Source organism: Tamandua tetradactyla, chromosome 5 (genome assembly GCF_023851605.1).
Source record: "Tamandua tetradactyla isolate mTamTet1 chromosome 5, mTamTet1.pri, whole genome shotgun sequence".
NCBI lineage: Eukaryota > Metazoa > Chordata > Mammalia > Pilosa > Myrmecophagidae > Tamandua > Tamandua tetradactyla.
This window is the reverse complement of record NC_135331.1, coordinates 117091649-117118488: the sequence shown is the minus strand read 5'-3', so window position 1 is coordinate 117118488 and position 26840 is coordinate 117091649. Positions and strand designations below refer to the sequence as shown.

General features: G+C 37.5%; 1 pseudogene; it reads left to right on the top strand.

The window, feature by feature from the left end:
• Positions 1 to 614: 614 nt before the first annotated feature.
• On the top strand, positions 615 to 26445 carry LOC143683302 (52 kDa repressor of the inhibitor of the protein kinase-like; annotated as a pseudogene).
• Positions 26446 to 26840: the final 395 nt, after the last annotated feature.

Sequence of the window (26840 nt, the reverse complement as noted above, 5' to 3'; positions counted from 1 at the left end):
TTGAAATACAGTGTACTAAATAAATAATGTTTTCTCCTTTTCTTATACATTGATAACTGACATCAACAGTACAAATGTGTTGACAAAAATTCCTTAAGGTTACACAGCACGATTGTAATTTTTCCCATTGATTATTAGAATTGCGTTGCATGATTACAGCTTGCAAAGTATTTATGGTCTTGCAGCACTAATGCAAAGTGTGCACCACCTGTATTCACATTTCTGGCCATCTACATCAGCACTGATGAGTATCTGCTGTTCTGTGCAAAGAGTATCTGCAGAAACCAGTTGCTGCTCAAAGGCAGGCCATCAGCAACTGGCAGATTCACTTGCTAGAAAGTTGGTACTCAAGGAATAATGAAGTTGCTTTTAAAACATTGAGTTCAAGTAGGAGTAATCACAAGTGAATGCCTTTATTAACTCTTGTTTTTAAAAAGCAAGATTTGCAGAAAGTCCCTGGGAAAGAAGACCCAGAAAATAAATACGCATCTCATATTTTCAGCAAATACTTACTAAAGTATATTGCATTGCTTTGTTTTCTTTTCTGTCTTTCCATCTAAATCATAATGTTTAGGAACCACATAGTATTTGTGTTTGTAGCCCTGGTACCTAATATGGCGCAGGATACACCGAAGGCTCTCACAAACTGTTTAATGAATAGACAAGTTAGGACTGAATGGTGAGGAGGCAGAAAGTCTTGTTCTAATTGTATCACTACTTGGCTGCATGAGCTTGGGCGCTTGGGGTGCTTTGCCTGAGTTTCAGTTTCCTCAACTGAAAATCGCTGCATTCAATGAATGGTAGTGTTAGCAAGAAGGGCGGGATACCAGATGTGCATAGAAGTCAGTGTAGTGACACCAGGATTTTTTTTTTTTTTTCATGGGCAGGCATCAGGAATCGAACCTGGGTCTTAGGCATGGCAGGTGAGAACTCTGCCTGCTGACCCTCCGTGGCCCACCCAACACTAGGATTTTAAGAATAGTTTTCTTACAGGGTGACTAAGTAAGAAGACAGGAGGAAAAAGCTCAACTCTGACTCCCTGAGTCTAAAGAGCTTAGGATTTTTATGGGATAAAACAAAGAGAAGTGGAGATAGTGACATTGGCAATATTGATTGGTTATATTTCAGTTATGGTTAATAGGGGTATGCAAGGACCTGATAAGCCCTTAAACTCACAGAAGTCATCTGGGCTTATGTTATAATTACTCCATTAACCTAATATAACTAAGTAAAGGAATGGAAATAAGCTAAACAAGCTGGCTGTAACTGAGGGCCAAGGAAGGCATCTAGTTACAGCAATGTCATAAATTCCTCAGTTAACGTAAATTACAATAAAGTAAATCCATTGTAGTCAGCCATAACAATATCTCCACAAATCAGTTTTTCCTCCCATGGTTTCAGTATTTTTTAAAAAACATATCCATTCAGTGATTTAGAATTGGTAATTCTTTTGCTAGAAAAATAAAAAAACAAAATTTCTAATCTCTTTCCAGTTCTAAATTAGAATAGCATGCATCGATAAACAAAGTTCCACAGAAAATTTCACATGTAAAGTCAAATTACTTTTATAACAGGCATAAAAAAGGATGGGGTTACACTGAGAAGGTGAGAAAAATCCTGTGAAAGACTAGAGAAAGAAAAGAGCATTTTTATTAAGCTTTTATTTATTGCCAGGTAGTTTGCTGGGAAGTGAGAAAGCAGAATATGAGCACAGCATCATCTCCCTGCTGAGCCATATGCCCAGGCAAGCCAGAGGACAACTAAGAACATGGGGAACAGCTTTTCTGGATAACGGGGTAATTGAAGGGAGGAAGGACCCCCAGGGGCTTTGGACACACCTCACACCCCTCCTCCTCAGCCTGGTCCAGTGTAACAGGCACTCTGCGCCGAGGGCCACCACCTCATTAAGCCGCTCTCACTGAGAAGCCTAGACTATCCTCCCCAGGAACTTCAGGTTGGTCAAAAGACAGAGAATCATTACTAGATTGGGTTGAACAAAAGAACAGAGTGAGCAGTTGACTAAATTTTTAAATGACTTATTTTTCATTTAAAAAGATACCATTAGAAGCCAGTGGATATTTCTCAGCGCACTATAAATAGAATTCAAGACATATCACTGTGGAGGTTAGTAAAATATTTCTTTAAGACAATGGTTTTCAAACTTGGGTTAATATCAGAATGATCTGGAAAAGCCCAGACCTTGTCCTATTGCCATCAACTTTATTAGCTCTCCAGGTAAAAATTGATAGGTATCTGTGTTAAGTTTTCTAGGGTTGCCGTAACAAAGTACCATGAACAACAGAAATTTATTCACTAACAGTGCTGGAAACTAAATGTCTGAAATCAAGATGTTGGTGGGGCCATACTCCCACTGAAGTCTCTAGGGAAGAATCTGCTCCACACCTCTCCCTTGTCTCCTGGTGGTCCCAGGAGCTCCTTGGCCTGCGGGAGCATAATTCCTGTCACTGCCTCCTTCTTCCCACAGCCTTGTCTGTCTGTCTCTTTTTCCAAATTTCCCTCTTTTTCTAAGGACACCAGTCATATTAGATTAGGGTTCACCCTAATCCAGTTTGGCCTTAAATTTAATCTGTCTTCAAAGACCCTGTTTTCAAATAAGGTCACATTTATGGAATTGGGAATTAAGACTTGACCAGATCTTTTGAGGGGACACAATTCAATCTGTAACAGAAACCAAGCTTGTAAACCATTGCTCTGAAATATTTAGAAAATTCTCAGAACTGTCCCAAAACAAATTTAATGGAGTGTCCTCAAAAAACCGTGATCATTTTCAATTTGATTTTCACATGGTGTCATGAATTCTCTCCTTACTTTATGCATGAGAACAAATAAGGGTAATTCTCCTTTGGGACTGATAAAAAAAGCACTCAAATATCAGGTGACTGAATAAAATACTGGATACATGGGGATACACTAAAATATGTAGTCCTTGTTTTCTGAATTTCAAAATTAATTGGATGGCACGTATTTTTTATTTGCTAAATCTGGCAATGCCGCAACAGACTTGTGCTCTCCCTAACAGCACACAAAACATCCTAATTTAAAATCTTAAAGTCATTGCCGCAATATGTTCACAGAAAAAAATTTTTAATGAATTAACCACAATATGTTCACAGAACAGAATCTTTAAATGAATTGAGACAGACAGGAGTCTTAAACCTCTAAGTACAGTAACCTTTTAGGAATGGCCATTTCCTGAACATTCATTCTCCACAATTCAGGAGCCTCACAATGCAGCCTCTTGCTGTGCTTGCCTCTGGTGTCTCTCCCAACCACTATTTGAAAGGCAAACCTTTTTGCTGCCTGGGGGTGCCGTGATTTGTAGAAAGCACTTATTCTCTTTTTAAATGTTAGGAGCTCAGCGTGTCGAAATATAAACATTTTTTTCAACTAGGTTCAAGAAACATGGACAATCTACAAAGGACATAATCAAATGCCATTCAAATTGCTAAGCCACAGGTTTCAGACCCCCCCAGATTTGAATTTTGTGAATTTTTTATCAACCATTCAAACAACAGAGAAAGACTGACCCAGTTGGCTTTGTTATCAAAGGGATCTGTCGTTACCCTGCAATGACAAAAGTGGGACTGCAGGACAATTTAACAGCAAAAGCCATTTCTTTCAATTTTATCCTCTAAAAAACTGCCAGGTAATTAACTTCACAGCAGTTTTGTTGGCAAAGTAATACCACAGATAAAATGAAACATTCATTAATAATTGACCATGAAAGCTGTAGTTAAATACTGTTGAGCTAATATAATCACTAACAGAAGACAGAGCAGAATGACTAGGAGATAATGGAAAGTAGACACAACCGCATGGGGAGTTCCAGCTCCAAATGGCTGAAGAAGAAAGAAAGTGGGAAATCGAACCGGGAGGGAAACACATTATTTACAGTACTTGTATTTTAATATATTTATGGGCTAAACAGCTAGCTGTAGTGTTCAAATCCAACACTACTTCCCTTTTCAAATACACTTACTTAGGAGGGCCTTTCATTTGTGTGAAGATTCAACAGGCAAAAAAAGACACAAACATGGTAAATAGTAAAAGCCCATCACAGCACATGATATAATACTCGATTAAGCCATATAACCATATATCAAAGTAAACACTTAATTTCCACTTTAAGGCCTATCTCTTGTTCATTTTACTGTTTTTTAACTAAACACTATTGACCATGAGTCTACCCTCCAGATACAATGTGATTGCTGTTGTTGTTTCTCCCCTATAAAAAAAAACCTTCTAAATTCTTTTGGGCAAAAATGGTATGAATTCAAAGGAATCCCTCAGATAAATAAAAACTTTCATTTACAAAATATCAAAGGAATCCTTAGATAAATAAAACCTTTCATCTACAGAATATCTGCAATTCTTTTATGCAGAAAACAAAACAAAAAGACAAGGGAAATAATTTCCTCTCCCTCAAGTGCAGTCCCTTTGTATATCTCAGCTTTGGTATCTAGGTTACCCATGCATTCTGAGAAAAATAACAGAAAAGATGAAGGGAGGGAGATGGGGAGTGGACTAACCTCATACTAAAGATAATTCCTTTGCTTTTACTCTTGTATATTTAAAAGGACGCAGGTTTAAATTGCTTTGATCCAAGGATGACTAAATAGCATCAAGTCTTTTCTACTGATAATTAAGTATCTTTGAGGATAAATGGTAATTAAACTTCTATTTTTTTGCCATGGGGAAAGCCAGACATTGAACTTATTACCAACACACTATGGGCAAAGCTCAGAAATGGAATCTAGAATTTTCCTTTTGTGTTAACCTGTTTTAAGCAGCACACCGTATTATACCCTTAGGAAAATTATTCTTAATAACTTCTTTAAGAGGAAAAGCAATTATTTTACAGGGAAAAAAAGGATATAGGGTAAGCAACAGTCATAAACAAAAATCTCCATTGCAAAAGACTTCTGTTGCACCTAGGGTGACATTAGAATACCAACAATCTGTTTCGAACTGGTCTATAATTTCTGGTGCAATTCAGTAATAATTGCGAGCGTGCTTTTTAACTTGCAATTTTCAGAGCCATAAAACTTAAAATTCGCTCTGGAAGGATTGGGGCTCCATATTTAAAAATTTGAGAAAGTAAATGCCTGATGTCTTTTCTGTATGTTCTTGATCAAAGACAAGCAGCATACTGGATCTATAAGAGCCAGGCATGATTTGGTCCATTAAACAAAGAGCTGAGAAATTTAAAAACAAGCAAAGCAACTAGAGAATAGTATTTGGTTGCTACCCTTTTCAAACTAACACCCCCAAAATTATGCCTCTCAGATTCAAATGTTTTCATCACTCTAGACTTTTGGGTAACAAGAACAATACAGAATTGACCACATTTAATTAATGGAGTGTTATTCTATTGGGCAAACTTTTGGTTTTTTAAGTAAAATATAGCCCAGTCTATTTAGTCTTAAGGTGAGATAATCATCTCATTCTTTAAGCCAAAAACATAATTTTATCTATGAAGGAAGATTTCAGATGGATAATTTAATGTCCAAATCCTGGAAAATATTTTATTTGAATAGCTTGAGAGGTTCTATTTAAAAAAAAAAAACTCTTAGAATGTACATTATTGCACATTCTCTTTTGCATTAAATAAACTTGAAAGCCTTTTCACAAAGTTGAAACAATTTCTGGCTATGATCATGCCATTACACACATATGCCCGAAAAAAAAAATTTTAAGGCAGATACTGAAAGTAAACTGTTTTGCAAGTAACTTCATAGCCCATTTCCAGTCCAATCAGTTGTCTAAACTCAAATGGATTTATGGTAGCAAACTGCTTCATCGCTGACCTCATCCACAATTAAAATCCAGTTACCTCACCAGGGACTCGAGGCTCCTTCTCCTCCTAGTTATGATGTTCAAACTCTGGGTTGGCTTATGACTGACAGAGTACAGTGGAATGACCTTCCCATTTCCTATCCTCATACCACAGCCACACCATTGGGAACAGAGGAAACAAGTGATGAAATGTACCTCATGTTATAATAACCTTTTATCGGAGACACCCTCCTCCAAACACACACATAGGTCCTCATGGTTCTGTCCCAACAAAAGGAGGCACAGACACACTTCCCCAGCCCCTACCTATGAGCTTTTTGTACCTGAAGGAAAAAATATTGAGTTTTATGACTAGGCATCTTGAGTTAGAAAAAAGACCCCAAAAGTTCATGGTATCCCTACTAAGTCACTAATTTCTTATCAGCACAGATCAACACAAAAATTGGCTCCCCTAACAGATTCATTATTAACTAGACATTTATATGTACAAAGATTCGTGAAGATGCCCATGCCTTGAAGGGATCTGAAGAGTAAGGTCTCCATCTTAATCATTTGGAAGATATAAGAAACTCTGAAAACATTTATTTTGGGTTTGTAGGTTGTTTTCTTGAAAAATGTTTTATTTCTAAGTATGATTCTACTTTGGCTCATTTATCTACTTTGTTCCATCAAAGCTGAATAATGTCATTATTTTAATAGGTATTACTCCAATTATTTTGTTCCTGAAATAACTGAATAAGCTCCTTAACTTCAGTTAGATATTTCTCAGGTTATAGGTGAATCCATCAAATTAGTTTATATATAGAACATCTATTATACATGTTCGTAATTCTAAAGTTTAGCATTTCCCATAAATATATGAATATATACGATAATCTCAACTACTGTTTCCTCATAGTTTTTTAGGTAATTGTAATTTGATTATAGGTTTTGCTCTGGTTTCTAAAAAAAAGAGCTTACAAAAGATAAGTTTCTTGGACATTTTCATAGGATTAAAATAATTTATAAAACCAGGCTTTCTGTTCTACTGAATTAAAATTTGAGATGTGTTCTATAGCAAATCATCAAAATAAATAAATTTTGAGCTATTACGGGTTCCTATTGGCCAAGATCCTATATTAATATATTTGTTTCCCACTATAGTACTGTTTGACAGTAGGTTAAAAGTGCCTTTTAAAGTTACATATAATTTTATAAAACAAGGAAAGGAGCTATTCAATGTTCTTAGGGCCTTTGGATATTTTTTTACCTTTCCAGGGGAACAAACAACTAATTTTTGTGGCTGGATCAGGATAAAAGAATAAATATAAAAGGGAATAATTCCTATTTCCGTACCTGTCCAAAGTTCTGCATATTTTACCTTCATTTAGACTAATTGTAATCTCATGCCACCTCTGTAAAAGCTTAATTAAAATTAGAGTTCTACTCGTCCTTTATGATCTAAAACCATTGCAGACTTAAGAGAATGCTAAATATTTTAACTAGAATTATATGTTGTGTGTTTACAAACAAATTTTATGTGCACACTGAGAGCATGCTATATTTATTTTTGATCTACCATCCTTACAGTTTTTATGATGTAGCTGGTTACTCAATGGACGTATACTGAATTGAAATAGAAAATATATCAGGAATTAAGGGAACAGAAAGAATTAGAGGAGGAAAAGAGAACTATAATGGTGGATTATAAATACTTCTGCACTAAATCATCAAAATGTACATACAGAAATATATTTTTATGCACAAAAAGTGAAATATGTTCCTAAAGTTTCCCAAATGCCAATAAATACATATTTTTCAAACATTCACATGCAAGGCCTGTTTTAGGGAATAAATATAGCTTATCACACTCAAGAAGGAAGGTATAACGAGAAGCGGACAGAGCCAAGGGTGCTGATTTACTGCTCTCTTAGGTGCATTTCTTCGCTGATTTATGGCAGTGTCATGGAAATGCCTTTGGAAAACGCCTGTCCTCTTTTTCAGGGACTAGTTACTGTTCTGACACTCAACCATAAAGCACAGAGAACAAAAAAATATATAGAAATTAAGATAACCAAATAAAAAATTAATAAAATACATATATTTTCTCATACCTTATCAATTTTAAAAAATCATTAATATCTGGAGAGCAGCAGGTTATATGGAATTTTACTACAAATTTTCACCACCCAAAAATACTACCTGTCAATTTCTGTGATATTAGGTTCTGCTGTTATTCTAAATAAATTTTGGGTAATAAAATCCCACAAAACAGGCCTAATAATGAGAATAAAATTTTCAAGAGTTAAAATAGATCTACTTTTTGTTGTTAAGAGAAAAAACAGAATGTTTCTCAAAAAGCAGTCCATGATTCTAACACAAAATCTTTAAGACCTATTATGATTAACATGCAAAAAAGTGAAATGTAGGACTGTATGAAAAACCAGCACAGAGGGAATTCTGGGAAGGTGGGATCTCCTTTCGCCCTTCTCTACTACTTTCCTCACCTCCACCCACCCATTTGCCATAATACAGAGCAGCAGCTAGAGAGACACAAAACAGACATGCCACCTCGTGGAAGACAACCACCGGAGGAAAAGAACTAAATAGAACTAAAAAAGCACAAAGAAGAGGTACTAAGACTGAAATTCAGTGTGACAAAATACTTTCTGGAAATAAACAGCATGATTTTCAAATTTAAAATTCATTAAATTAGGAAAAAGATGTATAATTTTTATCATCTAGGCCACTAATTCAAAGCCAAAAGAACAAATAACTAAAAACAAATATCTTAAGAGATAAGGGGCTCCAAATGAAGATCCCAAAGGATAGCTGGTTGGGGGAGGGGATGAAATGTGGTAATTATACAATAGATAAAAAGCTATCTGAAAAAAACTTAGGTCCCCTTGTTGAAAACATAAGCCAAATTCCAAGAATGTTTGACACACAAGCATATCCTGGTAAAATTGCTGAATTTTAAGAATGAAGGAATAAGTCTAACAATCTCCTAGGCAGAGAGAATGTTACCTTATATTACATAGTAAACAATGTCCAAATCAAAACTGATACTTAAAGACAGAGAAAGATAAAAATAGAGGAAATAAGAAAAAAAGTTCATACAATATAATTAAATTAAGAGATAAATAATATTAAAGCACTAAAAGTACTAAACAGTCTCAATTAAATTTTGGAGTTAGGTTTCATACATGTGAACATATCCCTTTCCAAAATACATGGCAGGATGGTGTGAAATTTAACCACATTTATAAGCTGCAGGCAGCTCCCGATTGTTAAAGCCACTTCCTGTTACAGCAAGCAGGCCCCTTTTTACTTGGGCCATTTCCTCTTTGAAAAGTGTCCCAGGCCCGGAGGATGGTGAAAAGGACTCATCCTGCCTATATGCAGGCAGGATGAGAAGTCCCTGTGAAGCCTCTTCCCAGAACCGCTCACTAGCTTCTGTAAACTCAGCTTTGCAATCCTTCCCGTCTGACTGCCGGTACACAGCCAATCAACTCCCTCGAACATTGCCAGTTACCATATTGGGAAAAACCCTGTCCCAAAGGAGCCATTTTATCTATAAAATCTTGTATCAGCCCCTGTTTGGGGCTCACACTTTCAGAGGCTACTCAGCTGAGCCCTATGGCCATAGATGAATAAAACCTACTTCCTAAAACCTCAGAACCTCAACCCCAGTTTGTTCTGCTTCCATGTAACGTTCCTAGAGATTTGCAGCCTTGTTCCTGGTTTTGTGCAATGCATACAGTTATCATCATACTAATATAATCTGTCATTCTTCATTCAAGGTTGGGATCTTAATGTCAGGATATGCTAAGATGGATAGTCAATGAAAAAAAAACTAGCTCTGGTTTCTCTATAACCTCCGAGACTTAGAGATCTGTTCCCTTATCTCCAAGTAGATATCTTCCTTGTCTTGAACTTGCAATATCACTGTTATGCACATTGTATTATTATTATTGACCATATGGTGGCCCCAGATATCGTCTCATATTTAGAGACAAGAAATAGGAGGGCATATAAAAAGATTAGGTAACATAAAATAAAAAGATGAGCATGCTACAGGAAACAGAAATTTGCATCTGCTTTGTGTACTCAAAGTATTTTTTCTATAACTCAATAAAGAGAGAGAAGAGAGCAAAGATGAACTGATAAGACAGCAGACTAAGCTGAAAGTTGATCTTGCTGAGAGGCAGGAAGAAATGGATGAGATAAAGAAAAAAATTAAAGACACAAAAACATAGTGGCAGGATTTAAACCAGAGGTTTTAGAAGCAATGAAGAGCATAATCAACACTGCAGAAAAACTAGTTGAGGAAAAGCTTTAGCATTTTACCTATAATGAAGAGGTATAAATCATAAGAGAAAATAGCAGACATGCAGGAAAATAATTCACCATTCAGACAATTAGGGCTACTGAACAAAGAAAAGAATAAATGGAACTGAAATTGTAAAGAAAGATATAATTTCAAAAAAATTTTTCTGGAACTTAAAAATACATATGAGGGGTACACAGGTAGTTTAGTGGTTAGAATGCCTGCCTTCCATGCGGGAGACCTGGGTTAGATTCCCCAGGCCAGGCACCCCCTCCCCCAAAAATACATATGGCTCTACATATTTAAGAAAGGATTCATCATAATTTAAGTAAAAATAATTAAAATAGGACCAAACCTGGATATAGCTTGTTTGGTAAATATTTCAATTTTAAGGATAAATAAGGATTTACATGTATCCAATAAGGGAAAAGGACAGAGGATATATTTTTAAAAGTGAAAATCAACCTGTCTTAATTTCATAGTAAGATACAATAGAGCAATTGTGAGAAATTTTGAGTGAGAAAGGTTGAACCTAGAAAACCTGTGCTCAATCTTCTGGCATTCCTATGTGAAATCAACAAAAACATATTCTTCAGCCTTCCTGGGAATTCAGAAGGTATACTACCTACATTCACCAAAATCAATTTTCAATACTTTGATGGGTTGAATTATGTACTCCACATGGGACATGTTCTTAGTCTTGAGCCACATTCCTGTGGGTGTGAACGCATTGTAAATAGGATCTCTTGAAGATGTTAGTTTAGTAAGGTGTGGCCCAGCTGAATGAGGTTGGCTCTTAATCCAGATTACTGGAATCCTTTAGAAGAAGAAACTTAGATACAGTGAGAGAAAGCCACAGGCAGGAAGCAGAAGCCAGAAGTCAACAGAAACAGAAGAGAAAGGAGAGGACATCACCATGTAATAGGAAAGCCAAGGAATGCAAGGACTGCCAGACAGACAGAATGCTACTGACTTCTGAAGAAAGCAGCCTTCTAGCCTCTGAAACTATCAGTCAACAAATTCCTGTTGTTTAAACCAAAATCAATTTGTGAGAGTAGACTAGCAAAACCAAGATAAATATATTGAAAAGTAAAATGTGTAACAATGAAATTCGAAAGTACTAGAAGAAAATGGTCACTTTTAGGCTGATTTCTTGATGAAGACGATTTTAAGCATAAAAGCAAAGGCAGCAAATGAAGTAACAGATTTCACCTGCAAAGATGACCTTGTATACATAAAAAATAAAAATCCAAAAGCAAACTGGAAAAATTAAATCCAGATATAAAACAGGTGAAGGGCTATTATTCTTAATATACCAAAGATTTTACACAGCAGTATGAAGATGAATAGCCCAATAAAAAAAGACCGCTTAAGTCACCAAAAGGAAATCAAGAGTACATTGAACATGAAAAAAAGCCCTATCAGTCTTTCTTTTAAATAGAGAAATGTAAATTAAGACTAATGATTTTTTTAAATCAAAAATGTTAACTAGGGTGTGAAGAAACAGACATTTTTATACACTGTTTCATGGAGTATAACATGGCACAACTCTCCTGGAGTGTCGTGTTTTGGCAATTGTGCTGGTTTGAAAGTATTGTGTACCCCTGAAGAAACATGTTTCTTTTAATCCTGATTCAACATTGTAGGGTGGAAACATTGATTGGATTACTTCCATGGAGATGTGACATGCCCCATTGTGGGTTTTGATTAGTTTACTAGAGTCCTTGAAAAGAGGAAATATTTTGGAGAAAGCTCAGAGCTGATAAAGATGCTTAAAGAATAGTGGCTTAAGAGTAGACAGAGACACTTACAGTATAGTTGCTTGAGAGCTGACAGGGACACAGACATTTGGAGTCCTGATAGAGCAAATGCCCACACGTGGATGTTTGGAGACACAGAGCCCAGAAGGCATTGTCATGTGCCTTCCCATGAGATGCTGAGCAAGCTAGAACCCAAAGTCGTGTCCCGGAGGAGCTACGTGAAGGCCCACAGATGCCGAGAAAGGAAACCACTGGCATCAGAAACTGGAAACAATGGAACAGGCTGCAAGGACCAGCAAACTACAGCCACGTGCCTTTCCATATGACAGACATCAGCCTTTCTTGAGTCACAGTATCTTTCTCTGGATGCCTTAGTTTGGATGTTTTTATGGCCTTAGATCCATAAACTTTTAACTTAATAAATTCCCTTTTAAAAAGCCATTCCATTTCTGGTATATTGCATTCTGGTAACATTTAGCAAACTAACACAACAATATGTACCACTGTCTTCAAAATATGTATGCTCCTAACAGAGCAATGCCAATTCTTGGAAAGTACCCAGCATTGTTAATAGTAGCCCAAAATATGATGGCAGGACAAGACCAAAAGAACTGGATTTTTATTTAACAGATTGCCATACTTCCAGAAAACTGAATACCATGTAGCTCCTTAAATATAATAGAAGAATATTAAAACCCATGAGGATTTTCAAAAAATATTTAGTAAATTAATAAATATATGACTTGAATTAAGTGGGAAAAATAGAATACAGTATACCACGTTACTAATTTCAACTAAGTTGCCAATACACATATTTAATTTGAATACAAAAAGTAATTGAAAGATCTTTGCAAACATTTATCATGGACATCTTCAAGTGATGGACTTACTGGTGATTTTTAAGTTCTTCATTATATTTTCATGCATTTTCCAGAATTATTACATTAAATATACATTAACTGATGTAATAAGAAAGAGAACAAAGAATTTATATAAAGCGCATGGCACAAAGTAAGCAATCAATAAATTGTAGCTACTTGAAAGCATTAAATAAAATATGAAACTAAGCTTGCAAGTCTAAAGACAAAGCTAATATTGCAATGGATATTTACTGAATACCTACTTGGTATATCTTATAATAATACTATAGAATCTTTTCCCCTTTTATGGAATTTTTACATTATATATAATAATTATTAATCCCAAATTACTGAACACCTACTTGTTATATCTTATAATATTACTATAGAATCTTTTCCCCTTGTGCTCATTTGAAATGATGCGTGTACCCTAGAAAAGTCATGCTTTAGTCCTAATCCCATTTTGTAAAGGCAGCTCTTTCTTCTAATCCCTATTCAATACTGTATGTTTGAAACTTTAATTAGATCATCTCCCTGGAGATGTGGCTCAATCAAGAGTGGTTGTTAAACTGGATTAGGTGGAGACGTGTCTGCACCCATTCTAGGTGGGTCTTGATTAGTTTACTAGAATCTTATAAAAAAGGAAACATTTTGGAGAAGGAAGGAAATTCAGGGACAGCAGAGAATGCCACAGAACCACAAAGCAGAGTCCACGAGCCAGCTGTTTTGAGATGTAGAAGGAAAACCCCTCCCGGGGAGCTTCATGAAACAGAAAGCCAGGAGAGAAAGCTAGCCGTGTTTGCCATGTGCCTTTCCAGATGAGAGAGAGACTCTGACCATGTTTGCCATATGCCTTTCCACTTGAGAGAGAAACCCTGAACTTCATTGGCCTTCTTGAACCAAGGTATCTTTCCCTGGATGCCTTAGGTCAAACATTTATATAGACTTGTTTTAACTGGGACATTTTCTCAGCCTTAGAACTATAAACTAGCAACTTATTAAATTCCCCTTTTTAAAAGCTATTCCATTTCTGGTATATTGCATTCTGGAAGCTAGCAAACTAGAACAGATTTTGGCACCAGAGAGTGGGGTACTGCTGCAGTTTACAGATACCAAACATGTTGGAACAGCTTTTTAAATGGATAAGGGAAAGAATCTGGAAGAGTTGTGAGAAGCCTGATAGAGAAGGCTTAGAATCCTTTGAAGAGACTGTTGGTAGAAATGTGGACTCTAAAGCTACCTGTGATAAAGCTCTAGACAGAAATGAGGCATGTATTGTTGCAGTCTGGAAGGAAGGTGATCCTTGCTTTAAAATGGCAGATAATCTGGCAAAATTGGCTAGTGGCTTTGGCTAGAAGGCAGATTTCAAAAGCCATGAACTTGGATATTTAGCAGAAGAGATCTCCAAATTAAATGTTGAAAGTGCAGCCTGGTTTCTCCTCACAGCTTATAGTGAAATGCAACAGGAAAGAGATAATCTAAGAACTGAACTCTTGAATACAAAGAAACCAGAAATAGAAGCTCTAGAAAATTCTGGGCCTCCAGAAAGGGAGATCCCAGAGAGTAGTGCCCACATGAGGATTTAACCAAATGTGGAACCAGTCAGCCATTTCAGAGAAAGCCAGGATAGGACATAGGAGTTATCCAGGAAGGACTTGTGGAAATTCTTTATGTCTCATGGGCATGATCCAAGGCTACTGCATAGAATGCCAACAAGATTGTTGCGGGATCTGCTTAAAGAGAGCCGCTACCAGTCTGTACTGGGGGGCTCAGAGAAGGGACACATTGGAGGAAAAACAACTTCAGAGGCAAAGTCATGGAGGCTATGGTCTGAAGTCAAGAAGCCTCGAGCCAGGAGAGTGGACCCACCCAAGCACATGGAGAGGGTGAGTTTGCTCCAAAGGCAGAGGATGGGCTTTCCACCTCATTGCAGTGGAAGAGTCATGCTGCTTCAGGCCCTGGAAAGGGTGAAGCACACTCCTTGGGATTTAGGAAGACCCTGGCTGCCACCACATGGAAGGGTTGAGCATGGGCCCTGGAGATGGCAGAGAGCCTGGGTGCAGCCCCAGTGCTTGGAGAGGGTAGAGATGAGAAAAAGGTGGTCTCCCCAGAGTCCCCCAAGGCTGTGTTTGGAGAAGGCCTCTGTGTAGGCCCTTGGAAAGAGTGGGACTGCTGCTTTCAGAAGCTCCAAACATAAATGACTCTTGGACTCTGAAATCTTACGGACTTTGCCCTGTGGATTTTTGAAACTATATGGGCCCGGTGACCCCTGTGTTCCTTCCTCCCTATGGAAATGTGTATATGTATCCTATGACTGTTTCTTCTTTATATGTTGGCAACAGATAACTTGTTCTGTGTTTCACAGGTCCAGAGCCAGGGGATAATTTTGCCTTAGAACAGACCATGTAACTAACTTTGATAGGAGTTTTTACTGTTTCTAACCTTGTATTGTATTTGTAATGCCACTAAAATGGTTTAAGGATTTCTGTTTTGTGATGGAATGAATGTATTTTGTATACGGGAAAAAAGTGTCTTTTTTTTTAGGGTCCAGAGGGTGGAATGTGCTGGTTTGAAATGATGTATGTACTCTAGAAAAGCCATATTTTAGTCCAAATCCCATTTTGTAAAGGCAGCTGTTTCTTCTAATTCCTATTCGCTACTGTAGGTTTGAAACTGTTATCAGACCATCTCCCTGGAGATGTGATTTAATCAAGAGTGGTTTAAATGGGATTAGGTGCAGGCGTGTCTCCCCCCATTTGGGTTGGTCTTGATTAGTTTACTGGAATCCTATAAAAGAGGAAACATTTTGGAGAAGGAAAGAGATTCAGGAGAGCAGAGAATGCCACAGCACCACGAAGCAAAGTCCACCAGCCAGTGCTTTGGAGATGAAGAAGGAAAATGCGTCCCAGGTTGCTTCATGAAGCCAGGAAGCCAGGAGAAAAAGCCAGCTGTGTTCACTATGTGCTTTTCCAGATGAGAGAGAAACTCTGACCATGTTTGCCATATGCCTTTCCACTTGAGAGAGAAACCCTGAACTTCACTGGCCTTCTTGAACCAAGGTATATTTCCAATCCGGATGCCTCAGATTGGACATTTCTATAGACTTGTTTTAATTGGGACATTTTCTCGGCCTTAGAACTGTAAACTAGTAACTTATTAAATTCCCCTTTTTAAAAGCCATTCCGTTTCTGGTATATTGCATTCTGGAGCTAGCAAATTAAAACACCCCTTTTATGGAATTATTACATTATGTACAAGAATTATTAATCCCCAATATTTGAAACCACCATTCTAGAGTTTCTCAAAGGCTTGAATTCCTGTTAACTCATTGTGATATTTCCAGGGTGTGGCACAGTACCTCTGTGATTCTTAAAATAGATATTATTTTAACAAACTGATCTACTGAACTGAATCTACTGTAATACTATGATGATTCCAGAATTGCTTTTCATATAAATTATCACTCTCAACCAAGAGAGATGAAGTTTTTACCATAAGAAATTTTTAAAGCCATTAACCTGAAATTAGGAAAGGAAGGTGGGGAACAGGGGAGATAACTTCCCTGCTTTCTATGAAAAATTAAGCACTCTTAAAATTTATGCTTTCTGTGTGCTGCAACCATTTCCCCACTCTATAAAATATTTATTTTCTAAGAGAAAATCTGTGTTTCTATTAGTCACGGATGTTCTGGGAGGTTGTAATCCAAATTTCTAGGTAAAACTGGTATAAAAATACTTAGCATTACAGAGTAAGAAAGACCCAGAATTAAAATTATAGGTGGCTGGATGAGCCTTGAAGGCATCAATCATATTGAATGAAATGTCAGACCCAAAATGACAAATATTGTCTGATCAAACTAATGTGAAATAATTAGAATAATGAAATCCATAGAGTCAGAAACTAGAATATAGGATACCAGAACTTGGGAGGTGGCAGGGAATGGGGTTAATTTTTAAATTGTACAGCGTTTCTATTTGGGGTGATAGAAGAGTTTTCATAAAGGATGGTAGCACAATATTGTGAAGGTAATTAAAGCTCTGAACTATATATTTGAATGTGGTTAAAAGGTGGAACTTTATGTTGCATAGATGTGACTAGCATAAAAATTTAAAAACAAAATAAAACATAGGACTGTCCAACACAGAGAACCCAAATACAGACCATGGACTATAGTTAATAGTACTATTATGATAATATTCTTTTCAGTGTTTGTAACAAATGTAATACATCAGTGTAAGGGGAGTATATGGGAACTCTGCATTTTCTGCATAATTTTTCTGAAAATCCATAACTTTAATTAAAAAAAAAATTATAGGATGGTATTAATGTCCCTTCCTGATCAAGAGAGAAGAGTGAGAAGCTTCAGGCCTCCATCCTCCCATTGAAACCTTGAACAACCAGCAAGAACTGGCAGAAACATCTCTCTCAAAGCTTCTGAAAATACTTAAAAGATTGCAGTAACAGTGCTAATCCCAAATCAAGAGAAATGCTAGTTAAAAATGGTAGGATCCCTGGCTGGTCCATTCCACACCCCTCAGCAGCTCAGGCCGGGAACTCTCCCAGACCTGGTTCTGGTTCTGGTTCTGATTCTGGAGAGAGCAGTGTCGCCCTCATGCACATACTGGGAGCGTATATGTCTAGCCCAATCCGTCTGGTTGTGGCCTGATGTATTCCCTGTCTCAGAACTTAAACTCTATGTAGAAGGCAGTTCACAGAGCTCTCCTACAGAACTTTGTAGGAGAGCAGTTAATTGGGTGCCTGCGGCAAGGGGTTGCTGGCTGTGGGACATACAGGACAGTGTCCAGAACTGTGAGGAAACTGTGTCTTAAGGAAGAATGAATATTCAAATTCATGTAAATGGGAAATTCCTGCAGGTATACATGCCTGCCCAAGACAAAATGCCTGCACTAAAAGGATCAGGGAGGCCCCTATGCTTTGATCTGGAGTTATTCTCTAAGCTCACGGTGTGGATAAACTCCCAAGGAGAAAACTTGCACAGGTCAATCTGCAAACAAAGGGAAAGGTGTTTTCTTGTTGGTCTACTTTTATTTATTCATTTATTTGTTAGTTTATGGCATCCAAGGAAAGGTCAGTCCTAATATTAGATGGATACAAACTTAAGGAACAGTTGTTCCAGGGTCTAAATCAGGAAAATGATCGATGAACACAAAGAGAATATCAGTAGAGATTTGGAAATTATGAAACGGAACCAAACACAACTGAAGATCACAGCAACAGAAATTTAAAGCTCCCTAGAGGGGTTCAATAGCAGATTAGAGCTGGCAAAAGAAACCATGGAGGCAAGAAGGCAATAGGAAAACATATTTAAAATGCTGAATGCTGAACAATCAATAATTCTAATTCTGGCAAAACTGTCTTTCAGAAATGAGTTAGGGATTCAGAAATTCCCAATAAAAGCTGAGAAACTTCATCATCACTAGACCAACCTTACAAGAAATGCTAAAGGGAGTTCTGCAAGTTGAAAGGAAATGACATTAGAAAATTGACTGAAGCCACATGAAGAAATAAAGGTCTCCAATAAAGATAATGACATGGGTAAATATAAATACCAGTTCTATTGTATTTTTAATTTATAATTCCATTTTTTATTTCCTATAGGATCTAAAAGGCAAATTTATAAAACGTGATGATAAACCATGGTTTTGGACTCATAGGGTATAAATATGTAATTTCTGAGAATTACATAAAATTGGGGCAATGGAGGGATATGGGGAGATATGCATGTAAGCTATTGAAGTTAATTTGGTATCTAAGCAAATAAGATTGTTATAAACTTAGGCTATTAAATTTAAGCCTATGGTGGGTGGGCCATGGTGGCTCAGCAGGCAAGAATGCTCGCCTGCCATGCCAGAGGACCCGGGTTCGATTCCTACCCATGTAAAAAAATTAAAAATTAAATTTAAACCTATGGTAACCACAGAGAAAACATGAGAGAACATGCAAACTCATAGAGATAGAAAGTAGAGTACAAGTTACCAGGAGTTGGGGGGAAGGGGTAATGGAGAGTTAATGCAAAATTAGTGTTAGGTTTCTGTTCAGGGTGAAGGGAAAATTTTAGTAATGGATGCTGGAGAGGGTTCCACAATATAGTGAATGTGATTAATTCCATTGAATGGTACGCTTGGGAGGGGGTGGGATGGAGAGGGTTATGTTGCACATGATTCCACAATTTAAAAAAAAAGAGAATCTAAAGAGATAATGGCAAGTAAATGCAATGTATATACTGATAGGATCTATGAATGGAGGAGAAAAGGCTCAAAGACATTATTGGGACTTAAGAAAAAATTGGAATACAGAATGTAAGCTTTCTATCGATGTTAACATTTTTGAACTTGATAACTATATGAATTACACAAGTGAATAGCCTTGTTCATAGGAAATGTACGTGAAAGTATGATTATGATGTGTCCAACCTGCTCTCAAATGTTCAGAAAGTAGACTGACTGATAGTTAGACAGACAGACAGACAGAGGAGGGCAATGGGTGGACAGAGGATCGAAAGAATGATACAGCAAAGGTGGCAAAATGTTCAAATTGGTGGTTCTGGGATTTGGGGGTGGGTTGGGATATACTGAAGTCCTCTGAAGTGGTTTATATTGTTTTTGCAACTGTCCTGTAATTTTGAAATTATTTCAAGGCAAAAAGTTTTAAAAATTATATAGTGGCAATAACAATCATAATGGTCACAAAAGCAAGCATTCATCAGACCACAACATACAAGATAAAATCAGTCACTGCCATAAAAGATTTATCTAAACATCACAGACAAGATAAATGGAGGGAAATTGTAAAGAAAAAAAAGGGGAAATTGAATATCCATCAAGGAAAACGATCCAGAAATAGGTGTATGCGGTTAAAATAAGCAGATAATGGTCTTTCACTACCACAAAGCATCCCTTATCTTCCTCATTCGTGAGCTCATACTACTACATCAAAACTGATATAATCTGTCTTCGCCCATCCAAAGCTGATGTCTGTACACACTGTACTGTCAGCCCAGAGAGGCTGAGGAATTGAAGTATGTCACACAGGATGAATGTGTCTGTCAAGAAAGAAAGAAAGTTTCTCCCTATTCCCTGAGCTCTAAAGTAAGTATATTTCTTCATTAATCAGTGTTTGAGACATCATTAATATACAGATTGCATTGTCTTATAATGTGTGTGCTTACAGATAAAATGCATAGATGTGAAGACACGCTGAGCCAATGACACACAAACAACATATAACACTTTTAAAGTAAGAATCAAAGTGGCAATTTGTGTGGGTACATCATGTAAAATTAGAGAATATTTACACTCATTTCTCTATTAAAAATTATGAATCGTGATCCTTTTACTTGTATACTTAGGTATAAAATTTGCTAAAACCATATTTTTAAATAAAAACAAGTAACTTTAAAGTCATTTTGTTTTACTTACAATTAGAAATGTGATTTTATTAAATATAACTCAGGTATTACTACCCGTATGCATATGCCACTTAATTTTGAGATAAAAATTTAATAACACAGTAATATAATCTTGTTTGTATACCTTAAATGACCTATAGTTTCCCAAATTAAATACCCCTGGCTAACACAATAATGCTGACATTTTGGAAGAAATTTTTTTGCAATTACAGAAATTAAGTCAATCACAAGGTGTTGAGAAAATTAAGATTTGGACAATCTATTATAAAAATAAAATAATTAGTCATTTGATTAAAGATAGAAATGATTCTCCCCCAACTCCGGTAGGAGTACTAGAATTATAGTTGGTTTGTTTTCATTGCCAAACTTGGTTGGCTAGTCATCTTTTTGTTTTGTGAATAGCAACAGTAATAATAATTCAAGTGATTTGGGACTTAAAAAATAGGCAGAGTCCTCAATAGAATGATTGAGAAGAATTCCAAAATCCATCTGTCTTAAAACAAGGAAGATAAAATTTGATGTAGTATGTAACAATGTAGAAAACAGAAATAAGTGGAATAATTATTGAAAAGGTAAATCTTTATTTTGATGGTTTCAGAAGTTCTAACCTATGCAGCAAAACTTGAAGAAGACAAAATTATTGTTACTTTTGAAATATAAAAAAATGCCCAGGAACAAAACCAACAAAAAACCTACAGGAGGTATGTAAAGAAAATTTAAAAATTTCCTTGATAGACAAGAAATGAACAAATGGAAAGACATAACTATATTCCTGGATGAAAAAGTGAATATTTCAGAGATTTCAAATCTGCCTAAATTAATGTGTAAACTTGGAATTTAATAAAACGATTTTGAAGCGTGACGAAAAGATGAAACGACCCAGAAAAAAATCACCAAGAACAATTTGAAAACAAAAATAACTAGGGGGAATATAAACCACCAAATATTAAAATATATTGTCAAAGTTTCCCATCACTGAAAATATATAACTAAGAGATAAAAGAGAAAAGGTACAATAGATTTTTTTCTACTTAGCCATAAGCTTTTCTATATCATTTCAAAGTTCCCTTCAGCTCTAAAATTCTGTACCTCTATGCACTAACAACGATGAAACATCAGACATCTCTGAAATGCATTGTTTTGTAGTGAGATCTTCATATTTCACCTCAAATCATTATAGGTAGACACCTGCTGAGCCTGCCTGACTATAATTAGGTGTTCCTGAACATCGCACAAAATATGACCTACATATCTGCAGAAGGTTCCTCTGCCTGCTGGTAACAGCAAGAGGTCAAAAAGCCCAGTCTATACCCCTCTGAAAATCCCACCACCTCCAAGAAGAGCCCATAAATGTCTTAGGGAAGGGGTAAGAGTCCAGTCCCCCAAGTTCAGTCCATTCCTTCCTAATTGAATGGGCTGTGTATTAGTAAGGAACCTAGCAAATGCTGTCTGAAGCACAGAATCTGGGCATGTATAGTTGCTAAGATTCATAGTGAGCGAATCTTTGAGGGTAGCTTCCCAGATCTTGTCTGTAATAGTTCATTTCATGCTCTGTCAACTAACAGGTGTGAGGCTGCAGCAGCAGTGGCTGCAGTCAAAGATGTAGGCTTTGTGGAGGTGACAAAGGGCTACTGAGGGTTGGGCCCAGCACATAATAGCAGAGGCTGCATTACCTGCTCTGAAGCCACATTGGCCAGAGTCCACAAGCAGCCCTTGAGGCAAAGGTACATCCCCAGTGTGGTTCTCAGAAACAGTGTCCATCACCTGAACAAGCTGAAACACCTCCAGTGTTAGCCTTTCATTTCACCCCCAGACATATCTGGGGATGCAACCCAGCTTCTAGATGCAAGCCACCTTGGTGCAGACACCCTCTGGGACCTTCCACCTCAGATCTCCAAATCCTCACTTCCTCTTCACTCCAAAGAGTCTTGCAACTCTTCTCTCCCAGAATGTAGTAGTGAGGTTCAGATGTCAACTTGACCAGGTGATGGTGCCCAGCTGTTCTGTTGCTGTGAACTTAAATCATCAGCATGTGAACTTTATCTATGGCTGATTACACCTGCAGTGGCTAAGGGAAGTACCTTCCGCAATGAGTGGCATTTAATTTGATTAGCTGGAGGCTTAAAAGGAGAGTCAGAGGAGAGAGGAGGAGCTCAGCAGCAGCTCAGCATGGCCCAAAACTCTCAGCTCAGAGCTCAGAGTTGACACAGATTCAGACATTTGGAGATGCAGACAGGACACTCCCCATGGAAAGCCATTTGAACCCAGAAGACAGGAGAGAAGGCCAGCAGATGTCACTGTGTGCCTTCCCATGTGACAGAGAAACCCAGAGGAAAGCCAGCTGCCTTTTCTCCAAGGAACTGTTAATTTGCAACTAAATAAATTCCCTTTATAAAAGCCAATCCATCTCTGGTGAATTGCATACCAGCAGCCTTAGTGAGCTAAAACACAGGCAATCAGAGTTCCTTCCCCCTATTACATTGTAAGGTGTCCTCCACTCATCCTCTAAAAGAGATAACTCTCTCCGTGAACTAGAGGGATTTCAGGTTCCCAACTTCACTGGGTTGTAGAGGCGAATTTTCTCAACAAAGAAAGTAAACATGCAAATTTAATCTCTGAGAGAATCGCCCTCTGCTAGAGGCACCTTGCTTTCCGCCCATTCCTACCAAATCCCACCATCACATATTATGCCCAAGGGCTTCATTGCAATTTCAGATCCTTGAACCCTAAGCCACATCTACTGATTCAGGCTCTCTGGAGATGGAGTCCAGGGAGAAGCTGCGGTTTTGGGATTTGTTTCGTTTTAAACAAGCCACAAGCTCCCAATGGGACACTTAGATATTACAGTTTGAGAATTACCTCTCTAGGCCTTAATCACTATTGTCTCTTTTCCCATTTCATCAGCATAAAACAATACTGCAAAATCTTAATTATACTTTCTATTTCCATGGCTTTAAGCAAGCCTTGTAATGCTAATAAACAGATACATTTGTTGGTAGTGCTTTGGAAGAAACATATATTCTAGTCATACTCAACACTAAACATGAGAAATGGTTGAATTTTAAATAGGATTCCATCCTTGACCTCCCAGACCTCATGTTATATATATGGTCATGAGCTGGGGAACAGCCAACTCTTCCCTTCTGAGCCCAGTTCGTCTGCATCCCTCATCTGTCTGCTCACTCTCCCCAACCCCCTCCTACCTAGCCAATAGGCTCTATAAGGACAGAGACCCTGTCAACCCACACCCATTGCTGCTCCCCCAGCACCATGCCCAGTGCCTGGCATACAGGAGGTACTCAATAAATACTGTCAGACGGTTAAATAAATAATTTTGGAAAAGAACATTTAACTGGGAGATTTATCACAAATGTTTTCATCTTTAAAAAGACAATAGTAAAGAGGAAATTAGAACAGTGTTTGCCCAAGAGCCATCATCAGGGAATATTTGATGTTACCAGTCGTTTGAACAATCCACATAGTAGACACAGAAAACAAATAAAAGAATTAAGTGAAGATGAAATCAGGACATGGAGACAGAAAAAAAAATTGAAGAAACTTCTGAAGAAGAACAAAAACAAACAACAGCAATGCTCAGAACCCAAATGCAGAAGAAGAGGGGTAGAGAACAGGATGAATATATTTTACCTTTAACTTTTGAAAAGAAGGAAAGCAAAAATACCTAAAGTCTTTGTTTAGAATTTTGATTCTATCAGAAAATAAAACATATCTCTGGAAGGATATGAAGCTGATGGACAGCCCCTGGTAGGTCTCTTTACTTCTGATAACTCTCAAGCACTGCTGGATTGCCAAACAAACTCTGGCAAGGAGGTTCTGAGAAAGTGCTTTGAAACAACAGAAGTTAACATGTTCTGTTCAAAAACACAGCCAGAAACAGACACTAGAGATATGTGAGAGCGGCAGTTGGGAAGAAACTCTCAGGGAAGGGAGAGGTGTACACTTCTTCTCCATTAGCTGATGATGTATGGACATAGCAGGAGAAGAGAACCTGTCTGTGTTGGTGAGCTTTGTGGATGAATCTTATAACTTGAGAGAGGAATTGTGGGCTTCCTGCCTGTACTGGTTTGAAAGGATGTATGGACCCTAGAAAAGCCATGTTTTAATAAAAATCCCACTTTGTAAAGGCAGAATAATAAACTGTAATCAGATCATCTCCCTGGAGATGTGATTTAATTGAGAGTGGTTGTTAAGCTGGATTAGGTGATGACATGTCTCCACCCATATGAGTGGGTCTTGATAAGTTTCTCACATCCTATAAAAGAGGAAACAGGGCGGGCCACGGTGGCTCAGCAGGTAAGAGTGCTTGCCTGCCATGCTCGAGGACCTGGGTTCGATTCCCGGTGCCTGCCCATGTAAAAAAAAAAAAAAAGAGGAAACATTTTGGAGAATGAAGGATATTCAGAGAGAACAGAACAGAATGACATAGTCATGAGAAGCAGAGTCCACCAGCCAGTGACCTTTGGAGATGAAGAAGGAACATGCCTCCTGGGGAGCTTCATGAAACAGGAAGCCAGGAGAAGAAGCTAGCAGATGATGCCAAGCTTGCCATGTGCCCTTCCAGATGACAGAGGAACCCTGACCGTGTTCACCATGAGCCTTTCCAGATGAGAGAGAAACTCTGGCTGTGTTCACCATGTGCCCTTCAACTTGAGAAAGAAACCCAGAACTTCATCGGCCTTCTTGAACCAAGGTATCTTTCCCTGGATGCCTTTGATTGGACATTTCTATAGACTTGTTTTAATTGGAACATTTTCTCAGCCTTAGAATTTAACTAGCAACTTGTTAAATTCCCCTTTTTAAAAGTCGTTCCGTTTCTGGTATATTGCATTCCAGCAGCTAACAAACTAGAACACTGCCTTATGAAATGGATGCAGAAATTTGGCCTGTGAAATTTCACACTACAATAACTGAGAAATAGGGACTAAACATGGAGTACTGTCATGGACAGGCTTACATTGTGTCCAGTGTATTTTCTTCCAAAATAAAAATTGTTGGTTCCAGAGTTCTAAAGAAATATCACCCACAAGCAGTCTACACGCTGTGCTCTTCCTGTGCCTTAAATATGTGGTTAGCAAAATCAGTGCCTGTTATGGGAGTATCTGTCGCAGTGGGAACGATTGAGGAAGTTTCTTTTTTCCATCAATCACCACAACTACTTTTAGAACTTGACAATGTAATTTTGGTCCTTTTTCAGAGCAATGAAGAAAGGGGTAATGAACTGAAGGAAATGTGCCATTCTCAATGGACAGGCAGGCATGATGCTTTTGCAATTTTAATGGAACTCCTGCAAGCAGTTGTTTTATGTTTAGATGGTATAAATAGTGACACAAATATTAGACGGAATAACTGTATAGCTGACCAAGCATTTGTACTCTGTAGTGTAGTAACAGATTTAGTTTTATTGTTATCCTCGTTGTTTTTAAGAACAACCTATCTTTAACAAGACCCTTTGGGAAAAATCTCCAGGGGCAAACCTCTGATGCCTTCTTTGTAGCCAACAGCTTGACTGCTGTGCTGCATTCACTAAATGAAGTAATGGAAAATATTGACATTTATTGTGAATTTTGGTTTGAGGAAGCCACAAATTTGGCCACCAAATTTGACATTCACCTGAAACTCCCTGGCAAATTCTGCAGGACTCAGCAAGATAACTTGGAATTTCAATTAACCTCTGAGAGTTACTATAAAGAAATGCTAAGTTTTCCAACAGTGGAGCACATTATTCAGGAACTTAAAGATATATTCTCAGAACAGTACCTGAAAGCTCTTAAATGTTTTTCTCCGGTACCCTCTATCATCGGGCAGCTCAAATTCAATACATTGGAGTAACCCCATGCTGACATGTACAGAAGTGACTTACCCAATCCTGACACACTCTCAGCAGAGCTTCGTTGTTGGAGAATCAAGTGGAAACACTGAGGGAAAAATCTAGAGCTTCCACCCACCATTCATGAAGCCCACTATTTGCCTGACATCAAGTTTTTTCTAATGTTTATGCTTTGCTAAAGGTCTTATGTATTCTTCTTGAGAAGAAGGTTGAAAAATGAAAGCCATGAAACCGGACTAATGCATCCCAAAGCATGCTTGAGCAACATTTTGACAGACCAAAGATCAAGTAACTTGGCTTTGCTTATCATAAGTTTTAATATAAAACATAATCTAGGTTTAATGGTGGACACATATATTAAACTCTATACAACTAAGACAAAGCTTCCTACAGGTAATTCAGAAACCATTGAAAATACTTAAAGTTTTAAAATATGTTTCCCTCTTGCATTTGGTGGAGAAGCTGTGAGCTGTATGTAAGCTGCCTGGTCACTGACTATCTTTGCCTGTAGATCGCCGATTGAATACATTAGTCATTAATAATCTACTATTTAAAGGGGCCCTGTTTTAACTCTCATGCTTTGGAGGCCCATCCATTCTCCCAGAAGATAGCACTGAAAATCCCAAGGTTCATTTCTGCATGATCTCTATTAGTGGCATTCTATAATTTCTTAATTAAGTCATTATAGACATTACATTAATCAAAACTGTGAATCCAACTGTCTGGTTATCAGTCCAGTTATGAGTACTTTGAAGAAACAAAATTTGAAAAGGTGTGGAAGGAAGGAATGCATTTTGTAAAATGGTAAAATGAGACT